We start from the raw sequence: 18923 nt of genomic DNA, 5'->3' as shown, positions 1-18923 counted from the left end.
CTAACGAGTTAAGGCTGTTTTTTCAAATGAATTAATAAAAAAAAACGTTTTGCAAAAAGTGCGTGCAACAACAAGCGCGTTTAAAAGCATTTATTAAAAAGTACGCAATTCGTGTTTTTCTTTATAGTAGCCAATTAATCGAGTTTTCCAAGAACGGATCCCTTAAAGTATTTTTTTTTTAATCCAACTAAAGTCTTGCTCTCAAGATAGAAATGAACATAATTATTCAATTTGATAATTTGCAGTAAATGCACTAGTTTCGCGAGCAACGACATTTCTAAAATGGTTATTCTACAATCTCAAAAAATAATAAGGCAGGTATGAATTTGTATTTATCATTTATCTACGTTAGTTTAATTCTTTTTTTTTAAATTAAGTAATTTTTGTGATCTGCAAAGTATGATTTATCTTGAACACGGGTGTATTAGGTTAATTAATCTTGATTTACAATAGATTGCAAAACGTTTAAAAATAATTGTAAAGTAACCGCACGCATACTATAATGTTTTGAGCACCATCGAATTTTAGTAAGGGTTGAATTATTCAAAAATCTTGTTTAATACTCCTTAGTCTTGATGAATGCAGTGAAGTCAAGAATTCGGCACGTAAAGGTGAAATTAAAATTCCTCCTATTACTTGGAGAAAAATTCCTTCATTTAATGAGATATTTTGCTAACTTAATTTGTATTCAGGTCTCCGCAGGACTCAAGAAGGAAGTCTTAACCTCAATATGAAACTTATTTCGAAGAAAATAATGGTAGCTTTGTCTGATATTAAAGAGCGGATCATGATAAAACATTGCCAAAAATTCGTTATGTCGTTTGGAAACTAAATGTAATTTTACAGGATGCTTCATTATTAATTTTCAATACAAATAAATAAGCGGAATATATAATGCAGCTATGTATGTGAAATGTAAATAGAGATCTAGAGGAGTATTTTCAGGTCTATGATTTCTTTCAGCTAAAAATTCTGAAAAAAGAAAATCATGGCGATTAATCCGCGATCTTGTCTATTTTTTACCGTCGCGGATATCATGGATCGTGTAGCAAAATTAAAATGACGGTGGGCAACACATTTGGCGAGGCCAATGGCAAGTGGACACCCAAAATAATAAAATGGAGACCACGGGCAAACACAAGAAGTATAGATGGCCACAGAAAAGATGGATCGATGACACAGCCTCGATAGCCGGTAAAACGTGGGTGAAAAAAGCGGGTGGTTATATGAAAGAATAGAGAAAGAAGAGGCTTTTACATAGCAATGGAGAAAATAAGGCTGAAGAAGATGACTGTCTATTTTTTATCATATTTATCCACGATGCAATGCCTAAGTTCCCGGTTTACTAATTTGCTAAATATGTAGCTTTTTATTGCAATATTTTATAGTTTCTGAACTGCCATTTGATGCGTAAGACTGATCACCATTTTCAAATGATTGTTGATATACTGAAATTGGAGTACCATACGTTGCGCTGAGCATCTTTGAATGTTAATAATGAAATCATAATACCGACGATTTTTCTGTAACGTTTTTAAGATAAAACATTTTGGTGTGTTAAAACAGAATATAAATTTTGTCACTTTAATTAAAATAATTGAAAAAGTTGATATGAATAAATACATGTTGTAATTCGAAAATTGTAGTATTTTGTATAACAAATACGTGAATCAAACGAAATGTACTCTGAAATGTTTAGAAACAAAGAAGGTAGGTACTTTTATTTCTGTCAATATAATAATTTGAACTTCATCTTGTCAAGTGCCATTAACAACATAAAATAAAACATTATACCTAATGAGTTCAGTTATGTAAAAATGATAAAGAATATAAGAACATGGATTTATAAAAAGAAAAAAAAAATAACAACACATACGTATTTGTATGTAAGTATACAAAAGTTATAAAAAAAATACATTATTAACATAAAATGAGTTAACAGTAAATTCTTAGCAATTACGTGAGAACATTTTTGTACTAATATTAGAGAAATGTTATTAGAGATTTATTAATGTCCAGAGAAAGTATTTTAGTTTTGCAAAATCATATGTTACGCAACAGTTGGTAGTGTTTTTAAAATATTTTCGGGTTATGCTTTTATCAGGTATATCTTGGTCGTAAACATCTCTAAAAAAGTCCGCAAAAAGATTTATATTTTTTTCCGTACTGGAGGCAATTAGAAAATCTAAATACATCTGGGGTGAATATTCGTTACCATCGTTATTTATTTATTTATTTTATAACCAAAGATTTTTAGAATTCACGGCGGTATTTTCTAGGTTATTAATGTGAAATCTATAGCGACATCTTAGTAAGTTCTTACATTCTTTTCTAGTTTTGGCGAAGCGAACGTAGTCCTCTAATAAATGACTTATTAGAATTTTTTTGTGTTGGATTTTTTTTGTGAATTAGATTTATGAGATAGTAAGTAAACCATATTGGATAAGTTTTATTCTTAAGTGTAAAAAATGGAAGGATGTAAGAATTTATACATTGAAAAAATACGGAATACCGTTTTACTATAAATTGCTCAATGTTATCGTTGCATAAAAACGACCAATCTGTATTGGTTAACTGGTATTTTATAGATTCAAAATCCCCTTTTTAAAAGTTTAATGTGATTTTTTCAACTTTGGGTAGAAAACACGATGCACAGTACATTATTTATAACGGGGGGAAATAAATTTATTGACGTAATAATAGGTCAGTAATTTAAACAGTTGAAATGTTAGCATGGTTTAATATCACTAAATCTATGCTATGTGAGAATTAAGGCTCTGTATTCTGATTTGAATTTTTTTAATAAAAATTTATTTCGGATAGCAATATTTAGTAATTTTTGGGTATTTATTTATTTAATTTAAAAGACTTTAGATTTTTACTGTGTCACAGTCATTGGTGTATTCAGATTGTTAATTTTAAATCTGTATTGTTTCAACGTGTGTGCTTTTCTTAAATGTTAGTTACTAGGTACCAGGATAATTTTAATCGCAAACCCATCATTTCTGTTTACATTGTCAGGTTGTTTATTAATCTCGATCACTTATTCAACTCATAAAGTTTGATGGCTTTTTGGTCTCCTGAAAATTACAAGCTCGCCCGAAAACTTATGCTCCGTTTCTACGTGGTGTTTAACCAAAGCCGGTTTTCAGGATAATCGAACCTGTATGTACAAGAGTGCTCTTATACTATGAGTTTTATTATTCTGGTAGTCCCTCAATATACACATTTAGCCAATTTTATCATTCAGCGATCTCTACGTTTTAAAATTATAAATTATGTTAACCCTAATGATTCAGTATGAACTCTGAAATGAAATGCAAAAGGTTAGAAAAGACAACACAGCACAATAGCACAAACAAAACTCAGTACGCACCTTAATACAGGTCTAAATTTCTAAACCTGACAACAATAAAAACATGTTACAACAGAGATGAAGAACATTTAAGAGAAGGTAATAAAGAAGTCTAGGCATCTACAGGGCTTATGACCTGTCAATGGCTATTTTAAGTGTCCACTTTACACACTGCGTAACATTCACTATTCTGCCCATATTCGAACATCTATATTCCTTCAATTCTTTCATCTGTTGATGTCCTTCCTTGTTCTTGTCTACAAAAATTTGGACAAACTCGAAACATTGTTGAATAATAAAAAGTTAAAAAATTAAAACCATACATAATAAATCATTTTAAGAACATTCCCCACTAAAGAAAACAAGTAGCTGGATCGATAGTAACAATTTTGGCGCTAATGTAGTTTCTCTTATTATTCAATATTTTCCAAGGGATATTTGATACTCTACTAACCTTTAACATCTACCCATGGTTAGCGTGCCCCGTCGATGTTCTGACTGTGTATTTTATATACACGTAGATAAAAACCCTTGGGGGTTGGAAAATACTCAAAATGTAGAAATTCTGGTAGGGTTGTTGATGTATTTGACAGATTTTTCGCCAAGTTATTAGATTTTTTGAAAGATAAAGCATAAACAACTAAGGTTCATTAAATTGTTACAGGGGACTGGAATCAAGCACAAAATGGCATTTATCAATCAAAATAAAATGAATTTTCTTTGATTTTAATTATGTGGTTGAAATATGTCAGCTGTATAAACTCGGAAACAGTTGGTATCCGAGCGGATGCGGAAAACAATTATTTGTGTAAAATAGAATCAAAATTTAGGATGTCACACAATTCCTTTTTACTAACTTGCTACTTGCTGTTGGTCTCGTGGTGTAATGGTCAGTGCGTTTGCCTACTATTCAAGAAGTCTCGGGTTCGATTCCCGACATGATTAATATGGAATATTTATTTAAAAGGGTGTTCTGACACTAGAATATTTCATAGTACCTAGACTGGTCCCTGAAGCGTTAGACCGATCATCTTACATTCATGCAACGAAAAGAATCACAATACGCTGCGATTGGTGTACTAATGCAGTGCCCTGTGCACCATTAGCTGTGGAAAGGGAATGATGATGATGATTCAGGATGAGTGTTTTTGATTCGATGGCTACTTTAGGGTGAAAATCTCGAAAAAAGAAATTGACTAGTGATTCGTTTTCCTCGTAGTAATAGTTTGCGAGTTTATCTACAATGGTTAAGATGCCGCGTTCAATTCCTGACATGACGTGAAATACAGGTTAAAAATATTGTTTAACGCTGTAATCTTTTGTTGTCCCGAGACTTCACCTAAAGCTTAAGTCTGATCATCTTGTCTTTATGTAGAAAATGATCAAAACACTCTGCATAGAAGTACCAATATAGTGCCCTTTGCATCACTCAGTGAGGATAGGACAATGTTTGACTCGAATATTGCGGATGCCTCCAGGTAGCCTTAAGGTAGGATTACATTGTTGTTTCATGTCTTGATACCCTATAGTTAATGCTTATTATTAAATGTATAATAATACATGTATGTGCGTGTAAAAAAAACTGTTTAAAAATTCCGTCTTCCACCGAAAAATCCCTTGACTTACATAAAATACAACTTTTAATAAATGTAATATTTAATGAACGCTATTCTATGTATTCGATATAAACGCAGATTGATAATAGTTAAGCGGGTGGCGTATTCTGAGCATAACAATGTCTCTATGTTAAAATTAGTGTCTACCTTGTAAACGGAATAAATTAAGAATGGTTTATATGGCGAAACAGGAATATTCATTTTTCATTTTATTTTTTATTTATACTTTTAGATTGTTTGTATTTTTTTATACAGAATAATGTTCCCTCACCGGGCCGAGGGAAGCATTGTACAAAATGTGAAACATGCCTTAAATTAGTTATTTAACAAAGTTAACATAACAATAATAATAAAAAAAACGTAATTAATCCAATTAACCTTATTATCATTGACACAATAAACAATGTAAACTAAAATAATAATAAAAAAAATTAAATCATATAGACCAATAGACCAAATTTCATAAACAGTACACACGTTTTACCTATTCGACTTGATCCACTCATCGATCCGTGTGCAACCCACCTCCACTATCCATTTCTTAATAGCAATTTTATATCGTGAGAACTTACTAATTGTCCTTATTAAAAATGGTAGTAGATTGTACACTAAAACCGAGTAGTAGGCCAATAGTCTTCGACCGAAGGTTGTATTTATTTTTTGCAGCATCAGGGTGTAGTATCTAGTAACTTGTATTATTTGTGAAGGATTTAATGCTGGGTTTTTAGATTTTTGTTGGAATCTGCTGTTGTATAAATAAAAAGCAGTTGTTTATATCAAAATACAATATTATAATATTAATACAAAACTCACTGTAGGATACAACAGGGAACAAAGAAGGCCATGTGGTAAGTTTTAAAATAACTGATCGTGAAAACGACTTAACAAACTAATAAAATTATGAGAATTCTGAATAACAAAGACGGCCATTTTGTTCGTATAATTGATATTATAGACATTATATTTTATTTTACTTTACTTTAATAAAATTTTCTTTAGAGTCTTCCTTGAAAGAACCAGAGGACGGACCTCTTTTATGAAAAGCACGCAAAGAATTGACGTTTATTTAAATGACCTTAAAAATTGTCCGAATTTAAATAAAATGTTGTACCGATATGTTGCGCAATTGGTTGGGAGAGAGATTTTTTGTAATGATTTTTATATTTGTTTTATTATTATTTTTTTCTATTATAAATAAAGATTTATAATTAAATAATATGACCTCACTGGGGTTACCCGTGCCGAGGATACTTAACAATATATTTTTTAAAAAAAAATTTTACACGTGAGAATAAACAAAGAAGACTTAATATACATATATAATTAACAAAATATTCGGACAGCTTTAAACACTACGTATATAAGTTTAAATTTTATTTATGTACACCTTTATTATTTATTCTTAAAAACGTACAATAAAAGAACGAAAACATAACATAAAATATACATTTGTGGAGCAATATTGTTTTGGGCGAATGAGACAATTTATTTTAGTTTTACCCAACTCCACTTTTCATTTTTTTACAGCCTTTCTGAACATAATTATCATTTATTATTGTTTTAATAGACAGTGGAAGTAGGTTTTAGATTTTAATTACATAATACTCAAAATCCCTTTGTTCGAAAGTGGTATTAGTTTGTATTTGTTCAAGTTGTCTTTGTGTTGAGGATCTAGTGATTGTATTATTTGTATGTGTTAAATTGTTGGGGTTATGTCTTTCATTTGAGTAAGAATAGTTTTTTAATCTGTAAGCGAGTAGTTTTGGCATAAAATTACTTTTAAAAAAAAAATTAATACAAATTTTTTTTTGTACTCCCAGAAGTTACAACAAACTTATTTTGATGTCATAAGTTGTGATTTGTGGAATGTTTCTTCAGTAGATGTTTGTATCGGGAATCTAAGTATCCGGGACTTTTGCTGCTTGTACCTATTATATTATAGAAGGAATATCTTTGGATCTACTTTTTCTTTAAACTCTGGATTTTATAAAGTATATTTCTACAGACATTTTTACTATACTATTATTTCCTTGCATTTTTGCCTTCGTATCCGTTTTATTTAGTTTTTCAATAATAATATTGATTGTGGGCCTTACTCATAAACTCGGCGTGGATGAAAATACCATCCTTATTTTAGTGGTAGATTGAGGATGGTATTTCAATTCGAATTATTTCACAATACTTAGGCGGAACTTTACGCCAAGTTTATGAGTAAGGCCCAAGTTTGAGTACCTGGTGACAAATTGCTTGAAAAGCGATTTATCGAGACTTGTGAGTATTTTTTAAAGTTTTTTGTAAAAAACTGTAAAAATGTTTATGTTTTGAATAAAGACTTTGTATAACCTGCAAAATAGATCAATTTACGGCATACTTTAATCGCATATCACATCCAAAGTACAAAATAACACGTTAAAACCAACATATTTATTACAACTTTACTCAACGTTTATTTTTGGGGAACGTAATAAGCACAAGGCAATATTTACTTATATTTGGTTTACTCCCGAGAAAGGGTTTTGGATATTCCCCTGAGAATGGGATTGTTATGTTAGCATCAAATATAATGTAAGGACCACTGTGGAGGACGTATTTATGTGATAATATCTAACATTTTTTAATTTTTTTTTTTATTAATAACAAATAAATAAAAAATATTTCATCTAAATACAATTTTTAACATTAATCAAATACATATATTTACATTAGCGTTTCCCATTACGTAAAAGAAATAAACAATTATTTGAAAACATGTTAATACCGGAGTACGTATATTTGTAAATTTAGCAAATGATGAAGTGATTTGTGAAGTTTAATAATTGGAACATTTTTTGATGTCGTTAAGTTTCATTCGTAGATCATAATTGTACTTTGACTATCCCCTCTACGACAAAAGCGAATTCCTTCAAAATATTTGTGAAGTATCAAATACTAAACGCCAAATTTTATTAGCGAAATCTAAATGATAAGACTAATTGAATGTAACTTATTACTTTTGGCCCACAATTTTATGTGATGTTTACGTTAAATTTTGACTGTATTAATATTTTATTTTCACATTACTCTTTGATACTGATTCTAAAAATCTCACATTATTTACATTTTTTCGGAGTGGGTTTTTTTGTCGTTTCAAGGGTATATTCTTAACCTTTTTTTTGTTTTTAAGAGCCAAAAAATATCTGCGTTTTTACAACGAGGAACTTCAGCCCCACGGAAAATTGGATACAAAAAACGTTTTCTTGCGCGCGGTAAAAATTAGAGCATTAAATTGTACGGTTAAATTTCTTTAAAATGTACGAAAAAGAAAATATGTTTTAATAAGCACTACTTTGAATGACGTCGCTGGTTCATATGAACTATCCAATTATATGATAGCATTGAAAGATATCCGGTTTGGTCACCGTAAACTAACTAATCGGAAGAACTGTCATAGAACAACATCTGACGTCACACGCGTAGTTATTTTAGAAATACAAAACTTCAAAGAATCATAGCGCTGATAATACGATGAAAAATAATAATAAAAACATTGGCTTAGTTTAATATTCTATTAACAAATAAAAAAAATGAAAAAAGACACTGAACTTCCTCATTTACCCAAATATTTCATTTTGAGGGCAATTTTCAACGAGTTGTATATAACTCACTATTAGAAAATGAGAAAAAAGTTGGGGTTCGAACCACGGACCTTTGACGGCGGATTTTTTGACGGTTAGCGGAATAAAACTGAAATTAAAAGACGAACGGCGCGCTCAAAAAATAATATTGTTGACAAGTGTACTTTAAAAGACACGGTTGATCATATTCGAAAACAAGTGAACTTGAAAACAATTGTTTTTCATAAAAAATAGAGGAGTGGTGGGTTAAGTGCCATTTTATATACTAAATCAGTTTTTATGTAAACAAAAACAATGTTCAAATGATATTGTGATATTTCCAAATACTGTTTCTGTTCCTAAATTGAAAACATTCCCAGAAGTTAGCATTTCCACCTTGGCTACACCATGGCTTCATCTTGGCTCAAACCAGCCAATGACAAGTCATAAGCCCTGAAATTGCGTAGACTTACATATTTCCTTCTCAACAATGTGTTCTCTCTCTGTTGCAATAATTTTGGAAGTATTTCATCATCAAACCTATTTCAACAAGTCAGCCGTTTTTTTTTATTACAAAGAATACAAACACAGTAACATTTTATTTTTATTTACAACATTTCTTCATCTCCAAATTATTATTTTTTTAATAAAATAAAATAATTTCTTACCTCGTGTGAATTGTCGTATTTACACAGCTTTGTAGATTTGTCGATCCTGATTAAATTCCTCACAATATTTTGAAATTATTTTAATTGCTACGAAATTCGTAATTTCTCACTTTTATTGATTCGTTTGAAAATACTTATTTTTTAGAGCGTAGTTTCGTTTACATATGAAACTGTCAAATTGACGTTGATTAAAAAAAATATGATATCACATGAGCAGTTCACTCCTGATCTGAAACAAAATGAACCAAAATTAATACAATTAAACCAATAAAAGAAAGACATATTAAATATCACATTTTTATCATTTGATATCAGTGTTTTTCCTACCTTCTACCTTGGAATCATCTCACATCGATCATCAAAGAAGTTTCTACAATATATCTGTTTAAATCAAGTCCAAAAAAACATTTTTTTCTTTCTTAATCTATCCTCCATACCCTTTTCCTCTTTATTCCATTTTTCTACTGAGGTCATTTAAAAAAAATATATTGTTAGTTTTTTAATATTATAAGTTTTTTTTTTAAGAAGAAATTTGCAATAATAAATAAAATCAATGAACCTTTTTACGTAAAGAGTCTAAATATTGTATAGCTCGAGAGTTAGTTGTCTATTTTAAATGATACAAACACAGCAACATTTTAATTATTTACGCAGTTCTTCCAGGCGGAGCGTAGTCGGGGAAAAGGCATTATTCATAACAACGTCCTTCGGGCTTATCCTGAGTACGGAAATCTCTGATTCAGGAATAAGAAAACAAAGGAGACTTGTTTGAAACTTTGAAAAAAAAATAATGGTGATCGATAGTAAGCAAAACTTTATTTTTGTTTTTGCGCCACAACAGGCCAGGAGTGCTATTTTGAATCTTATTACGGGGGTAGAGAAGACTTCTACTGTATGTAAATTGAGGATTTTTGTTTTATGTATGCGACTACATTTTGCGTCATGCATTTAAAAAAATCATTTTATTGAGGAAACGTACAGTACAACTTCATAGTTTTAACTCTATGTATACTCATACAAGTGACTTAATTTTAATGGACCAGTGAAGTTTTTATATTATATTACATGCCAAGTTTATCAATCAACTATTTTTTTTATTTCAAGAACTTTAATAATATTCTAAGAGAAAAAAAACTAAACCGAAAGTAAAATAAATAAATAAATTATCTAATTCCCCACCATCAAACATTTAACCTGCATTCTACACAACTAATAATATAGGACATTGATAGAAAATCACAAAGACAAAGTCCATTAATATATTAAATCTGGAATATACGAATTAAATTGTAATGTAATGCAATTTAATCTACACTGGAAAAACAAAAAGATTTTTAATATTCTTAGAGTAAAAAAACACTTCAGGTGTTAAAATAATAATGATTTTTCTGAATTCGCAAACTATTTGATAAAAATTAATCATAACTTTAATAAAGACACTGGATTAAAAGTACTTCATGGTAAAATAAAATATTAAAATTAGACAACTTAGAAATCTTTGAAATTAAAAAAGCGATTCATAATAAGAATAAAATAATTAAAAACCATATAAACAATATTTCTTTTTTTTTATATAATTAGAAATCAAACACTGATTTGAGTCTACTGAACACTTTATTTTATTTTTACAAATATAAACATATAAAAATAAAAACTTCGTGACAATTGTTTCGCCTTATTAGGGCATTTTCAAACGAATGTCACATTTGTTGTCACATTGTTGACTTCCCTCTTTTCTTCCTCTTAATCCCCCCCATTACTTTATTGAATAGTTTAGATATTTAGTTATTTTTTATTTGTAAAATATATACATCAATGTTTTGTTTTATAATGAAGATATTATTTTATACCGACAATATGCTTATATACCACTGATTTTCTCAAATCGAACGGTTTGGGTAGGTTGGAATAAATTGCCTTAAGGTAATATGCCCGCCCTTATGCAAATGTAAGTAAACTGCATATGTAAATTAAGTGTTTAAATAAATAATAACCATTAAAAGGGGAATTTTCTAAATCTTCGTAAATAATTATTTGACAAAAGTACTGTTTCAAATTCTGAACAATGTAAAATAGTTTCTACTTTTGCAATACTTATTTTGTAATGAAAAATGTAAAGTTAACTTAAGAGTATACATCTTTTTTCTGGTCTTATTTCTTAACACAGAGATATTACAAAAAAATAAAACCTCTAGAGATTTCGAAAGATTTATGTCTATTGCGTAAGAAACAGAAGATTTTTATCAGTAAGAGTCAGCCGTAAATAAAAAAGAAGAGATATGGTTTGTTTCTGCAATTTGTGGTTCGTTTCTTAGATAAAAACATCATCAATAAGTTTAATTGGCTTGGAGAGACAATAAACATATTGCGTTTTTTGGGTCACAAAAAAATAAATAAAGTATTTTATGTTTTCTCACAGAGAATCATCGCGACACCGATCCCATTTTGTATATCGTTACCTTTTAGCTGAAATGCTGGAAATTACATTTAGTAAATTGTTCAGGAGAGCGGTTTGAAGTTGTAAAACTGTTTCCAATTTATATCTTGAAGTAAATACATAATTTATTGCTGTTTTTTTGGATCTATAGGCTTTCGAAAAGAATTTTTAAGAAAAAAACATTTAAAATAAGGACTTTCAAATAACTATGGGACTTCAACATTTTTTGTTCTAACCGCCTGGCCCGCACCCTAATTCCTTCTCGGATTTTTGTATACAGCATAATGAAGAATATTGAATAAAAATCAAAACAAATATTAATTATTTATTAAAATAACAGGTAAACGTAAATTTATTGACATGATAATCATAGCAATAAAATAATAATTGAAAGTAAAGAGTATGTGAAAAAAAGCAAAGTAAAATAATGATTTTAATAGCAAAAAAAATACGTAATAGGGATTAAAGCTGTACAATGAGTTACCCGAAGAAATAAAGGAGATAGAAAATATCAAAATATTTTTTTTATTTTTTTTAAATATGTTATTGAGAAATGTTGATAAAAACATTGTAATGTTATTCAAAGTTTATATTAGTTCTTAAGATGTAATGAACTAACTTCATAAAACATAAATAAATAATACTGGCTAAGTATGATTGATTATAACATTAAGAGCAAAATCTCTCACTGCTTTAATACTAACAAACATTTGAATTTTGTTGAAAGCATGAGAATTATTACTGAACCACTAGTGTTTTAGAACCAGCTATTTAAGTAGTGGTATACCGGCGGACTCCAATGTTTTTAGCATTAATAGAATCTTAGTATATGAACAAAATGACATTCATAACTCAATTTTGCAAAAATGTGACTTCCAGCCTTTCAGCTTTCAGGAAGGGATATTTTGGTGCTTATTAGTAATGAAACGGATAGTGGTTTGGCCGGATACTGAATATTCGGCGAGCCCATAAGCCGGATATCCGGTCCATTGTCTCTTTTCTCAAATATAAATATTTTTGATTAAATGATAAATATTTTAGTATTTTTATTAAAAGATAATATACAATATTTTTTTTGATGAAAGGACTTAAAATGCCATCTCGCCTTAATAAATAAAGATTTAAGCTCTTTTACCTCAAAAAAGTCAGCTGATGGAAGAGTTTCGGAAAAGTTGATGTTTAAATATGGTGAATGTTCACAGTGTTTAAAGTGGCCATTTAAACCTGCCAGTGTTAGGCCAGAAGCCATGTAAATGCCTAGACTGCAATATTCCCTTCTCAAAAATGTTTTCCCTCTCTGTTGCAACAAATTTATATTTGAATAACTTCATAGGGAGAAAATCCAGCCTGTCTACAAACTGGACGTACTCAACACATTGATGTTTAATGATTTATATGAAAACTAATTGTTACGCACACATAAAACAAGGGTTGTCGATGATTCGAGTAGACTGTACAAACCACATCTTATTTATTTTTAATAACAGATTTCTTTTCTTTTAATTGTAAATTTTTCTGTTTTGACAAATAATTCCGATATGTCTTTTTAAAAAAATCAAATGTAAATATTAATGGTAATTGTTTCAAAAGTAAATCAATAAATAAAACATGTCTCTAGGAAGGTACGGCAAAAAGTGCACAATCATTTTGTTAATTATTAACCAGTAGGGGTTGAAAGTTTTGAAAAGAGAATATTATTTCGATGTTTAGGGAAAACAGATATACTGAACTTTTTACGCGTGTAATTTCGCAAAACAGATTTCACGCTTCGCATAACTTTCAAAATGTCAAAACTAACGGGGAACTAAATACAAAAAGGCAAGGAGTTTTTTATTAGCGGTTTCAATGTGATTGATGAGCTTTCTTCGGTTAGAATTGAAATTCGAAAAACATGAGAAATATCAAGGATACGTTTTTTTTCAAGTTATAAAATTGTGCATATATTTTCCCATCATCCCCCTTTATGCACCCAGTGGTACTTAGGGCTCTGAGTTTGTACACCTAATGCGGCGAAGTTCGATTATCCGTCACAGAAAGGTGAAGAGATCAGTCTTACATTTCAGGTGCCAGTCCAGTAATGAAAAGTTTTAGTTCAAACAACCTTTACTTAACCAATGTTTTAAGTATGTCCAAATATTCGCAGACAGGCTGAATTTCCTCACAGCTTAAAGGCCTAGTGAATGCATAGACTTTCAAATTACCTTTTGTTTTTATCTGGAGTTTATTGGAGTGTTAATTGGTGTTTATTTAAAACAGAATTTTATTTTTACAAACTGACAGTAGCTTGTTACTTGACCTAATGTCTGCTCAGTAGTTAAGTATGTGAGCTGTACTAATAATACAATGTTTTTTTCTTTTTTTTCTAACTATTATATATTTATATATTTATCTGTGTGGATTTAAGTATAAATATGTATTATATATATATTTTATAGACACCTTAAGTATAATATATTAAATCATGTAAATGAATGCCTCGACACGGATTGTGCCCAGTGAGGTATTCATATTAAAAAAAATTGTTATGTTATAAGTGAAATACATAAATAAATAATAACACTTGAAGATGGAAGGAACTGTGCTTTCCGAAACAAGTAGTCCATTGAAATAAACTCAAGTGATTTAAAAACAAAGTTTTTTTTCAATTATGTATTTAACTTTTACTTCTTCATAATCTTATCTACAATTCAAAGATAGATTTATGATGTGATTGTGGGTTCCGTAGTAGTGTCGTGGACTCCGGATCAAGATATCCGAGGTTCGAACCCCGCTCTACGATAAGTTGTTTTTCATTTTCTAACAATATTTTTCAAGACCACAAAGAAAATAACCCCAAAATCGGGTAAATTGTATAAATGCGAATGATTTTTTTAAACTTAAACAAGTATGTATTTGAAATCTAATTTTATTCATTTTTGTGCTCACATGAGTAGGTTATCATTACTTGTACACGATTATATTAACAACTAATTTTTTTTATGAAAACACGGTTAAGTCCATTTCTGAAATATTTTATTCTTGGTAGAGAAATGACAAAAGTGAAAAATCCTTACACGTATCTCTTTTGAGATGAACTTTTTCACTATGCTGTCTTTTACGACCACGAATATTTCCCAAGGGTTTCATTACCCTAGCTTAATAAATGTCGGTACCTTGACAAAAAGTGTTTTTGTTGACTAGTCAACATTAGGTCATTTAACAAAAATGCTGTGGTGTAGTTCTTATGAAAAAGCCACGACAACAATATATCACTCTTGCAACCTGAATTAACTTTTCTATGGAAACCTTGGAAGTCATGGAACGTCTGATCTCAAGTATGCAAAGCTTATTGAAAAAGAGCTCAAAGCGGATGGAGTTTAATCTAAACGGAACCGCGAAATCTTGCTCTATAATTGGAGTTTAATCAGCTTCGAATTTTCGACTCGCATAAAGAAATATACTGTAAGGTTGTTTTGTTATACTACTTACCCATCTGTTCAAAATAATTTATAATCGTTACTTAAAATGATAAAACGAAATGACTTTTTCGTTCACTAATGCTCTTATCGAAGTTTGAGCATGCAACTTAATTCAATATAATTCACGTGCACATCAATTTATTCCTACTATTGTAATCCCAGAATAAAATTATCATAAACTGATATAATCAAAGCAGCTAAAACCTATAAATAAAACATAAGAAAACTGTATTTTCTTTGTTAATAATGATTATATTAAATGAAATATTATTAAATTCTTCTGGATTGTGCGCCATATACATATAAAATTAAAACCCATCCGGTCGTGAGAGCCCCAGTGCACTTACTTTCTGGATACGCCTTGTATGTTAAACACGTCTGGGTGATATTTTCGTATCATTTATGTAGCTAATAACTTAAAACTGCGATGCTATTTAAATTTCAGGCAAAAAATGTAAAAGAACCCATTTCATTTAACCCAGAAGAAAAAAATAAAAAAATAAGCGCATCAACATGCGTGAACTTTTTGACGAATTCATAATATAATACGGAGGTTATAACGAATGCATGTAATCTACATGATAATATATCAAGAAAACATAGTAAATAAATAAATATCTTATAAATTGGTTTTTGTATTAAATAAAAGTATATATTTCAGTACACGACATTGTCATGATGTTTTTTGTTTCAACATTATTGTGTCAATTATAAGGCATCCGTGGCGCACGTCGAAAAAATAAATAAAGGAATAGCACAGTTGAATTGAAAGTATAACAGAATTTACGTTCAATTTTGTCGGTATTTATTTTTCCGAGCCGGAATTTTAACACCGAAAGAATTTTAAAGTATTTTAAATAGTAAGCTTTTAAAAAAATAATCATTTATTATATTTAACAACAATTCATAAGATGATTCCAGCCTTATTTCCTATGTACAATGGAATTAAAATGGTGTCAAAAAATGAAAAAAATTTAAGAGACTACGTTTTTTAAGCGTAATCCAACATTAAATTGAAAGTCAATTAGTACTTTTTTTGCATCCAAAAGAATGAAAATACACATTTATTTATTGAAAATAATATCAGACAGATATTGTTACGTGGCACATTCCATCAGTCTAATTTTTCGATACTTTTTCCAACAAATCCGGCGTTATTTCCGAAATGGTGTGAGTTACTTGGGCCTCTAATATTTCAAGAGTTCTTAGTTTGTTTTCATAGACCTTGAATTTAACGGAGCCTCATGGAAAATAATATCTGTATCTTAAAGGATAATCCACGGGAGTCTCATTGAATGAAATGTTCAGGAAACAAGATTTTGTAGTTGAGCGATTTTCAAAACATCATAACTTTTGAAACAAATCAGATAATTGCAATCTATTCAGTAGTTTCAGTGTAAAAAAATATTTTTTATGATAAAAATAGTACATGTTCAAATCGTGTATCTGGTACAACTGATGTTTCAACAATATTTTGAGATTTGACAACTTTTTGTAGACAAGGACTGGATTCAACTCCCTTCTCTTCTCTGATCTCAATCCTGGGATTGAGTGGCAGAAATTACTTTCATTCTTCTCCTCCATTCCTCCCTGTCTTGTGCGGCTCTTTTAAAGTCAACATATGATGAGCAGCGCACGTCCTCTAATAGGTCCTCCAGGTACTCTCGGCGTGGGCGTCCCCTAGAATTTGTCCCCTCGGTCATCCCCTCCATTATGACATTCAGGAGGCCTTCTTGACGTATTACATGGCCGATCCATCTCGCTCGCCTTTCGGACAAGGTCCTGAGCAGGTGCCTTCCACCTTCGATTCTTTGGAGAACCTCCTCATTTGTAATGTGGTCCCTCCAGGAATTTCCTAGTAGTATTCTATAGGACCACATCTCAAAAGCCTCTAGTCTCCGTTTATCTCTTTCGGATAGGCACCATGTCTCGCAGCCATACATCAAGATACTCAATACAGTCTTGATTAGGAGTATTCTTAGTTTTATGTCTATATTATTTGATTCTATTATTTTTGACCTTTTATTAAATGCAAGTCTAGCTTGATGTATACGGCTATCGACCTCGCTTTTAGACCGACCGTCCTATTTTATTTTGCTCCCGAGGTAGACAAACTCTTTAGTGTTCTTTAGTGGTATTCCCGACATCACTACTCTCATCTGGTGTTGCATTCGGCCAGTTTTGTTTTGTCTTTTTTTATCTTCATACTGTAGTTATTTTGAAGAATGTTTTCCATAGTTGTTAAGGCCTCTTGCAGTTCTTCTTCACTTTCAGCAACCATAGCAATATCGTCAGCAAACCTTATCATATCCACCTTTTGCCCGTGTATTTTTACACCTTCTCTGTGACTCATCGTCTCTCTCAAGTCATCAATCGCTCCCTAAGGAGCTGTTTATATTAACATATTACAACAAAGGTAAAGAACATCTAAGAGAAGGTAATATAGAAGTCTAGGCATCTACAAGGCTTATGACCTGTCAATGGCTGGTTTAAGTGGCTCTTTAACTTCACAAACATCAACGTATGAAAGAATTGAAGGAATATAGATGTTTAAATATGGGCAGAATGGTGAATGTTACACAGTGTGTAAAGTGGCCACATAAACCAGCCATTGTCAGGTCATAAGCCCTGTATCTACAGGCATCTGCCTAGACTTCTATATTACCTTCTCGTAAATGTTCTTCATCTCTGTTGTAATATGGTTATACTACTGATGTTTTTTGCATTGAAGCAAATTGGACTTTAGATTAATATTTCAACTTAAAAAAGCATTTACATGAAGAAAGTGGACTTCGGTGTTTTATTGTATAAAATAGCTTGTTGCTATAATTTCTGCATTTTTAACTTTAAAACGACAAAAAATGAACTTTAAAGTTTTATCCTCTAAAGTACAGATATAAAAAAGTCAAATAACTGGATCGTGGAGGCCAATAAACTAGAAGTAATCGAAATGTCGCCAAACTTGTCACGCAGTAAATTCATGGTGCCACAAAGAATACTATACGTTTGGCGAATTGAACGCCGATTTTTAAAGTAAATTTTCTCAGTTTGCAAGTATTGCTTAAGTGGCGGGCATTCTATTATCAAATAAAAAAAATAATGTCATCATTAATTTGACAAGATACAGTTTTACAAATCGAAAAATCACTACAAAAACACCCGTTATATTAAGTTATGTAAGCATTAAATGTGTATATTTTGGTGTATATTTATGACAACACGCTTATTTCTGAACAGTTATTTTTAAATTGAATGTCGCACATTATAATAAATTTAAACTGAAGTATCCAGAACCAACATTATAAATCTTTTTTTCTAATTTAATTTTCAAGCTAATGTACGAGTGTATTTTTCTAATTCTATATTCGGCCGATAGATGTTGTTTCAGCCTCAGATGCTATTCCTGATTCGTCTGATGTAAAGTCAATCGAATTTTTCAGTTAATAGGATTATGTTTTTTTAGAAAATATATCGAATCATTTGTTGGTAATGTGAGAAACATTTAAATCGTCTGCAAATATGAAAAATGTTTCTATTTGAACGTGCATCAGGGGAAAACGGTTGATGTTATTTTAAAAATTTACGTGACATTTAACGAAAGAAGATTGATATTATATATTATAATAGAGATGGATAACATTTTAAAGAAGGTAATAAGAAAGTCTGGCATTTACCGGGCTTGCAATATAGCCCTAAACATGTTTTTTCGACATTGTAGAGCAAGTTGAATGTTCGATACTTCTAGGCCACCCTCACTAGGTTGGACTTCTGCGACACCGTATAGCAGGCCCCAGAG

At 30.4% G+C, this 18923-nt stretch overlaps 1 long non-coding RNA gene across 1 annotated transcript in view; it reads right to left on the bottom strand.

Moving 5' to 3' along the window:
• The window catches only part of LOC148283729 (uncharacterized), a 333010-nt gene that overhangs the window by 55869 nt on the left and 258218 nt on the right, over window positions 1-18923 (bottom strand). Inside the window, exon 2 of the long non-coding RNA XR_015825519.1 lies at window positions 9233-9461. This is a non-coding gene — a long non-coding RNA (uncharacterized LOC148283729). The remainder of the gene's footprint in view (window positions 1-9232; window positions 9462-18923) is intronic.

This window comes from Micrasema longulum, unplaced genomic scaffold (assembly GCF_059751315.1).
Source record: "Micrasema longulum isolate JH-2025_06_02 unplaced genomic scaffold, ASM5975131v1 h1tg000207l, whole genome shotgun sequence".
Lineage (NCBI taxonomy): Eukaryota > Metazoa > Arthropoda > Insecta > Trichoptera > Brachycentridae > Micrasema > Micrasema longulum.
This window is presented reverse-complemented; position numbering and strand designations above follow the sequence as displayed.